Source organism: Hemiscyllium ocellatum, chromosome 27 (genome assembly GCF_020745735.1).
Source record: "Hemiscyllium ocellatum isolate sHemOce1 chromosome 27, sHemOce1.pat.X.cur, whole genome shotgun sequence".
Lineage (NCBI taxonomy): Eukaryota > Metazoa > Chordata > Chondrichthyes > Orectolobiformes > Hemiscylliidae > Hemiscyllium > Hemiscyllium ocellatum.
In genome coordinates, this window is record NC_083427.1 from 9,344,021 (window position 1) to 9,351,596 (window position 7,576).

Below are 7,576 nucleotides of genomic sequence, written 5' to 3' on the forward strand. Positions count from 1 at the left end.
CGGCACCACCAAATTATTATTTTCTTGATATTAAGTTGGTCTTTACTATACGTGGTGTTTAAGAATTAATATCGAGCATTACTACTTCAATTCTCTCAACGACAATAATCACGGTTCCCTTCAAAGTTGCATCAGGGTTGAAGTTCCAGTTCGTCTCATTTATGAAGCTTTCAGTTGTCAGCTTTGTAATACTCACTTACATTACACATGCACACCCATGGTTGCAATTCGAACAGCTATTCCCAGTCTTCCTCAGATAACAATGGTAGGAATACAGGGACTGGCAGATGTAACATTGTCAGCTCCATTCTCCTGTTCCTCCCATGGACAGCTCAATATATTGTTCAGCTCGCAGACTATTTTCCACCTTCACGACTGACGCCTCCTCCATCTCCGCAGATGTCATATGTTGACACCCCCGCCCCCCCCGCTCTTCCAGCGTATTATAAGTTGGGCATCACCAAGATTTCTGAAATATGCATGCAGCTTTAGTTGTGATTAGTACTTCCAACTATTCTCCAAACTCACATCTTTCAGCGGACACACAATATGTATTTTCATGTCCACGTAAAATCTGTGTGGATTTTGGTCATATTCTGGCCTTATCTTTATCCCCACCCTATCTTCCACTGGCTACTTTGTAAAGTGCTGATCTCTTCCTATGTCTCTAACTGGGTACCTACACTTGACTTCATTCCGAATTGTGTATCATTGTTTATTCAAATTCCTGGCATATTTATGGATGTTCCTATTACGTGGTCCTGTACCGCTCCCATTGCGACGTATTCCTTCCAGCCATTTCATAGTTCAAAATAACTATTGATTCAAAGAGTGTGAAACATCAAGATACCTTGCAGGAATGTCACCAGGCTTTCCCATTACTGCTGAATCGTCATTGGTATATTGTCTTTAGAGCATACAACAGTACAACACAGCACAGGCCATTCGGCCTTTTATCCTACTTTTAATCAGACTAATCGACATGCCCTTCGTTGCAATATCGTCCATGTGCCTATTCAAAAGTTGCTTAATTGTACTTGATGTATCCCACTCGACTGCAACTGCCAGCATTGCATACGATTTCCGAGGCATGACCTGCTCCTCACAAAGCCATGCTGACTATCTCACCCCCAAACTATTGTTTTCTAAGTAAACATAAATCCAGTCTCTCAGAATCTTCTTGAATACTTTGCCGACCACTGACGTAAGACTGACCGGTCTGTAATTCCTGGGGTAATCCCAACTCCTTTTTTTGAACAGGGAAATAACATTTTCGACTCTCCAATCATCTTGGAATACTCCAGTGGACCGTGAATAGAAAAAGATATCACCAAAGCTGCAGAAATCAATTCGGTATGAAGAGCTTATGGTAGAAACTTCGACTCTTCTGCTCTTCGTATGCTTCCTGACTGGCTATGCTTTTTCTGCACCACGCTCTTTGACTCTGATCTCCAGCATCTGCAGTTCTCACTTTTCATGTATCCCATCTGACTCAGGGAACTTGCCTATACTTAAATATTCCAAACGTTTCAGCCTATCCTCCTACTTCACATCAAATTGTTCTGGCATGTCAGTCAGTTTCATGCTGTCCTCAGAAACGTCAAGGTCCCTTCCCATCGTGAATGCTGAAGAAATGTATTCATTGAGGTCCTCCCCTACTTCCTTCGACTCCAAACACACGTTCCCTCCACTATCCCTGATTGGCCTTGCCCTCACTCAGACCATCTTGCTCTTTACATAAGTTTATAACGCCTTAGGATTTTTCATTAATCCTACAAGCTAAAGCTTTTACAAACCCATTCCAGCTCTCTCAGTCCATTCTTCAGTTCCGTTCTGTCTACCTTGCAACTCTCTAAAGCCATGTTTATTTCTTGCCTCATCAACATTAGGAACGTTTAAGTTCTTCCTCCTGACAAGATGTTTCACATCCATTGTTAGCTAATGTTGTTTCAACCTACCATTCCATCCTTCCCTTCCTCGGACAAACCTGTCCAGCATTATCAGCAAGTACTTCCTCAAAGGCTCCACTTTTCTGTGTTTTGTTATTTGTTTCATGTTTATAATCATGCAACGATCCGTGGATGCTAGCATATGGATTTTTTCTGTTTGTTTAATTCATATTTACCATTACGTCCGTTACATAAACTTATATGTGAAATGGATCACTTGACCTGTAGCCATATGGACGGAATCCCCACTTGGGGATGATTTCCTGGATTAATATTTTTGTTGTAGTAAGGTCAAACAAGTTTCTTGTTTGAAATGTTTGTATCCTCCAGGTAAACGGATTTGTAATTAAGTTATTTATAAAGTTAGCAATTTTCTCAACTCTGCCATACAAATGTTAAGTTCATTTTCTCTAATGAGTTAGTATCATTCCGTTGTTACTAAGAAAACGATTGTACTACAATCAAATGATTACAATGACCCCTTGAACTGACAGAATATGGATTGTGCTCAGCAGCAAATACAAACAGCATGAAAGGAGCTTAAATTATAATGACATATTTTGCATCAACTTCTCCATTCTTAATCGAGCACAACATGTGACGTAACTTTGAAGTGGAATCACCATCTATCGTCAGATATGTCAATGTGCGTACTAAAAAGTGGGATACCAATACAGTCAAAAAACATTTATTTGTCTGAAGAGTGACAACAAGAAACTTAAACATAGTTAGGATGGAAACTCCAAGAGGAAACCGATGTTTTTGTTTTAAATCTGTTAAGTGCATGCAAATAGAAGATAACAAACAGGAACTTAGATTTGCAAATACAGTTGGATGGCAATGACTCTGCTTCGATCAAAAAAATAGACCCGTACAATACAGTAATGGGTCTTTCAGCACACCGTTGTACCGAACATGGCGCCACATTAAACTAATACCTTCTGCCTGCCCTCAGACCATGTCCCTGCATTTGAATATCACAAATTCAAATTGCCAATTCCCACATCAAATCAGGGAAATTATGTGCACTCATGCGTGTTCAGCTTATCAAGGAACTTTTGTGATGAAAACTGATTTAATGCAGCCTTAGTAGGAGAAACAATGTTATAGACGTGTAACATTTTGTTGGAATTACATACTTTCGTGGTTTTGTGTGTTACGAGATACAACGAACATAAAATATGTCTCATGATCTTCACGGAAGAATCAAACTAAGACCAGCAAAGTGCTAGTGGGAAGCACGTGTCTGGTTCGTGGAGAATTTCACAATTTAAATCAGAATCGAGAGCGTTCAAGACAACAATAATGGAATCAGATTACATAGGCTGGTCTTTCCGGTTAACAAGACAACAAACAAATAACAATCTGAGCAAATGCACAATAATACACTTATGATAGACAATAACCCCAAAGAAATCTGCCAATTTAGGAGGCAAGTCACGGCATAATGGGAGGTGACTTTTTTCAATACTCATCACTCTGAAGTCGCACTTATATTTGGCCATTCACTTTATTTTAATTAATCATCTTGTGGTTATGGATTGGAACAAAATGATAAGCAAACACTTTCGGTGACCAAGCCGGTTATCATGAGAAATGTTAACGACAACCCACTTTCAACAGGAGAAGAAGGAGCCTCGATGTGTTCAGAAGAACATTTGGTACACTTGAGTAAGGAATGATAGGACAAAAATTTTTGTTTGTTTTTCTGCGTTCAAATGTATTTTGTTACTGCTAGGGAATGAATACATACGAAGTTATGATTTGAATGAAATCGGCACTTCACTAATTACTTGCAATAGTTGAACATATGTTTTGAATTCCCAGAACGAGAACTCAGGGAGTCCTTTGCATCTCAGAACTTCCAAACTCAAAATATGTGTTTATTTTTGTTCAGCTTGGTACAATATTTCACATTTTCTGAACATTATGCGACTGTATTTATTTTATGTATAGGATATGGTCGTTGCTGCCTTGGCATGCATTTATGGCGTGTTCCAGTTTCGCTTAAAGTCGTGGTGGTGAACTGTTGTATTGTAAAGCAGAAGTCCATTTCCTGTTGTTATTCCAGAAAGGCTTTGCAGGCAATAGCTCGAAGAATTTGAACCCAGCGGTGGAATAGTGTTCTAAGAATATCTAAGACTGGATTTTTAATAGTTAGAAGGCTAAATTGATTTGGCGCACTAAATCCTAAGTGCGCCAAAATAATAGTGTTCATGAGTATGAGACACGTTGTCTATGGAGCTTTCATTGACTTTCAATTTGAATTTTGGAGATGTTAAACTGCGGTAACTACTGTAGTGAAGGGAAGAACGGTGGCACAGTGGTTAGCACTGCTGCCTCACAGCGCCAGGGACTTGGGTTCAATTCCTGCCTCAGGTGACTGACTGTGTGGAGTTTGCACGTTCTCCCCGTGTCTGCGTGGGTTTCCTCCGGGTGCTCCGGTTTCCTCCCACAGTCCAAAGATGTGCGGGTCAGGTGAATTGGCCATGCTAAATTGCCCGTAGTGTTAGGTAAGGGGTATATGTAGGGGTATGGGTGGGTTGCGCTTCGGCGGGTCGGTGTGGACTTGTTGGGCCAAAGGACCTGTTTCCACATTGTAAGTAATCTAATCTAAACATGTGGGAATACGCACATGGAACAGCTGTGGTACATTCTCCCGGGTGCTGTGAAAAATATTCAAAGTACTTTAAACTGCGTTCGTTGAGGTAAGTGGAGACAATGCCGTCGAGGTTCGAATCATGCCTCATTCAGAGTTTGGGGAGGCATTGGGGATCTGGATGTAAATTGTTGGTTGAAGGATTCTTAAGCTTTGAGCTCCTCTTGTTGCCAAATTATGTGGTGCACTTCAATAGATTGTGGTTTCCGTGTCTTGAGAATTGATGTAATTTAGCAATTAGACTGAATAGATACTTCACCCCATTCATTAACTCTGCTCTGAACTTTCGTTGGGTACCACCATAAATAAATGGGTTGATGCAGGAACTGAAAAGCTGAAGCATATTACCAGTTTCCTCCAGTATAAATTTCGATTCTGTGAAGTCAGAACCTGAGGAATATGTGATGTTCGAAATTCGGACATAGAGAACTGTGACAAAAAATACAGAATACAAGAGAATAAAACTTCCTGAGACAGCAAAGAGTAAAATCATGGACTTTGTTCGTTTCTCTATTTATGTGTCACTTTGATGTTCTCTGTTGCTCTGAGTCCAAAGTCTCTCCCTGGCTTTATTCGCAGTTAGAATGTGTCTGACGGTGAGAGCATTGAGCAGTAAAATCAGAATGAATGGGAGACAAGGTGTTAAGATGATATGAATCAAATCATACGCAGCCCATGCAAATGAAGTATAAAATTCAAATTTAATGCTGCAATACCAGGGAACATTGTTAACTATGTATGTAGGTTCATAAGTAAAATATTTAAATATATTCTTTATACAGCTTAAAATGGAAACTGCAGCTATAACTAGAGCTGCTGTATTCTGGGTACAATACTTGATTTTATGCTTCTGACAACAAATGGCAACAAATCGGTCGAAGGTAAAAGCAACAGTTAACCAGGCAGAACTATCAATGGCTGCATATATTAAGGAAGAACGAAGACTGCACAGTGGTGTGATGGAAAGGAAACTGGATGGGAAGTATATCCCAGCGATCCGACTCAGTATTACAGCAGTGATCATTACCAGGAGATCTGTCACTGCCATGGACACCAGGTAATAGATAATACATCCTGAGAGGCCGCATCGTCTTCGAGATAGGATGATAATCACGGCTAAGTTAGCTGAAATTGATAAAAATATACAGAAAGTGAAAAGACCAAAGAAAATTACAACACAGATACAGTACCTTCAGCCATCGAAAGCTGCGCTGATCCACATCATTGATATAAACGTGTCACCTATTTTCTAAGGATCTGTCTCCCTCTTCTTCCTGGCCTTTCATGTATCTTTCTAGATGCAGCCTAAATGACGCTATTGTGCCCATGTCTACTAATTCTTCTGGCAACTTATTCGAGGAACCTACCACGCTCGGCATAAAGAACCTCACATGCATATTTCCCTTAAACATTTCTCCTTTCATTTTTAATTTATGACCCCGAGTAATTGAGTTCCCTGCACAGGTGAAAAAGCTACTTGCTATCCACCCTGTCTACACCTCGCATGATTCTGTCGACCTCAATCATGTCACCCCTCAACTTCCATCTTTCTGACGAAATTAATGGTAATTTCCTTAACGTCTCTTCATAGCTGGCGCCCTCCATTCCAGGCAAATTTCTGGTGTACCTCCTCTGCACCTTCTCCAAAGCATCAACATCATTTTGCAAATGTAGCGACTAGAACTGTATGCTGTATTCCAAACGTTGAAGAAACGAAGTCTGAGACAAATGTTATCTGATCTGCCAACTCTTGTACTCAATGCTTGTCTGCTGGAGGAAAGCATGCCATATTGATCACTCTATCTACCTAAGTTACCATTTTCAGGGTACAGTGGATCCAAACACCCAGATCGCACAGTGCATCAATTTGTCCCAGGGGTTTTCTATTTAGAGCATCGTTCGCTCTTGAATTGACTCTTCCAAAACGCATCACCTCACATTTGCTGGGATTGAAATCCAGCTGCCATTTTTATGCCTAACTCTTCAATTCATCTATATCCTGCCACGTCCTATGTGAGTTGCTATCAAGAGCGTGTAGATCTCCTGAGATGATATGGAAAACGAGTGAAACTAAATAATTCAGTACATGTAACGAGATCCATAAAAAGAAAAGAAAGTGCCACTTGAAAGCTGTTGCATCTTATTATTCAGTCATTTTAAAGAAAAGGCACTTTAGAGGCTGTAAGAAAAACATTGCAAAGCTGCAAGAAGTAATAGAAACATAGCATGATCCTCAATGGTGGAATTTATAGGATTGAAATCTGCCAAAAATATTCTAAGAGCAACAAAAAATATAATCCTGAAAAAGTGATATTTTTAACAGATTGTTATGAGAGGGGGATTGAGGAATTCAGAAGTAATGTACTTTTTATCAGAAGAATTGGTATCTGTATCTTACTGATGCACCGTTTTCTTCTGTCAAACAATAAAAAGCAGTCACATTTATACACAATGTCAGTCTCTCGGGGGCTAATCACAAGCATGTTTCAAATTTAACTAACGAAGCGATTAGTTCAGCGAATCCTTTGTTGCTGTTGTCTTCTGTACATATTTTGCATCAACTTTTCCATTCTTAATCGACCACAACATGTGACGTAACTTTGAACTGGAGTCACCATCTATAGTCAGATATGTCAATGTGTGTACTAAAAAGTGTGATAGCAATACAGTCAAAAAGCATTTATTTGTCTGAAGAGTGACAACAAGAAACTTAAACATATTTCGGATGGATACTCCAACAGGAAACTGGTGTTTTTGGTTTAAATCTGTTTAGTGCATACAAACAGAAGATAACAATCAGGAATTTAGAGTTGCAAATACAGTTGGATGGCAATGACGCTGCTGAGAACAAAAGCCATAGAGCCGAACAATATAGTAATGGGTCCTTCAGCTCACCGCTGTACCGAACATGGCGCCATATTAAACTAATTCGTTCTGCCTGCCCTCAGCCCATGTCCATGCATTTGAA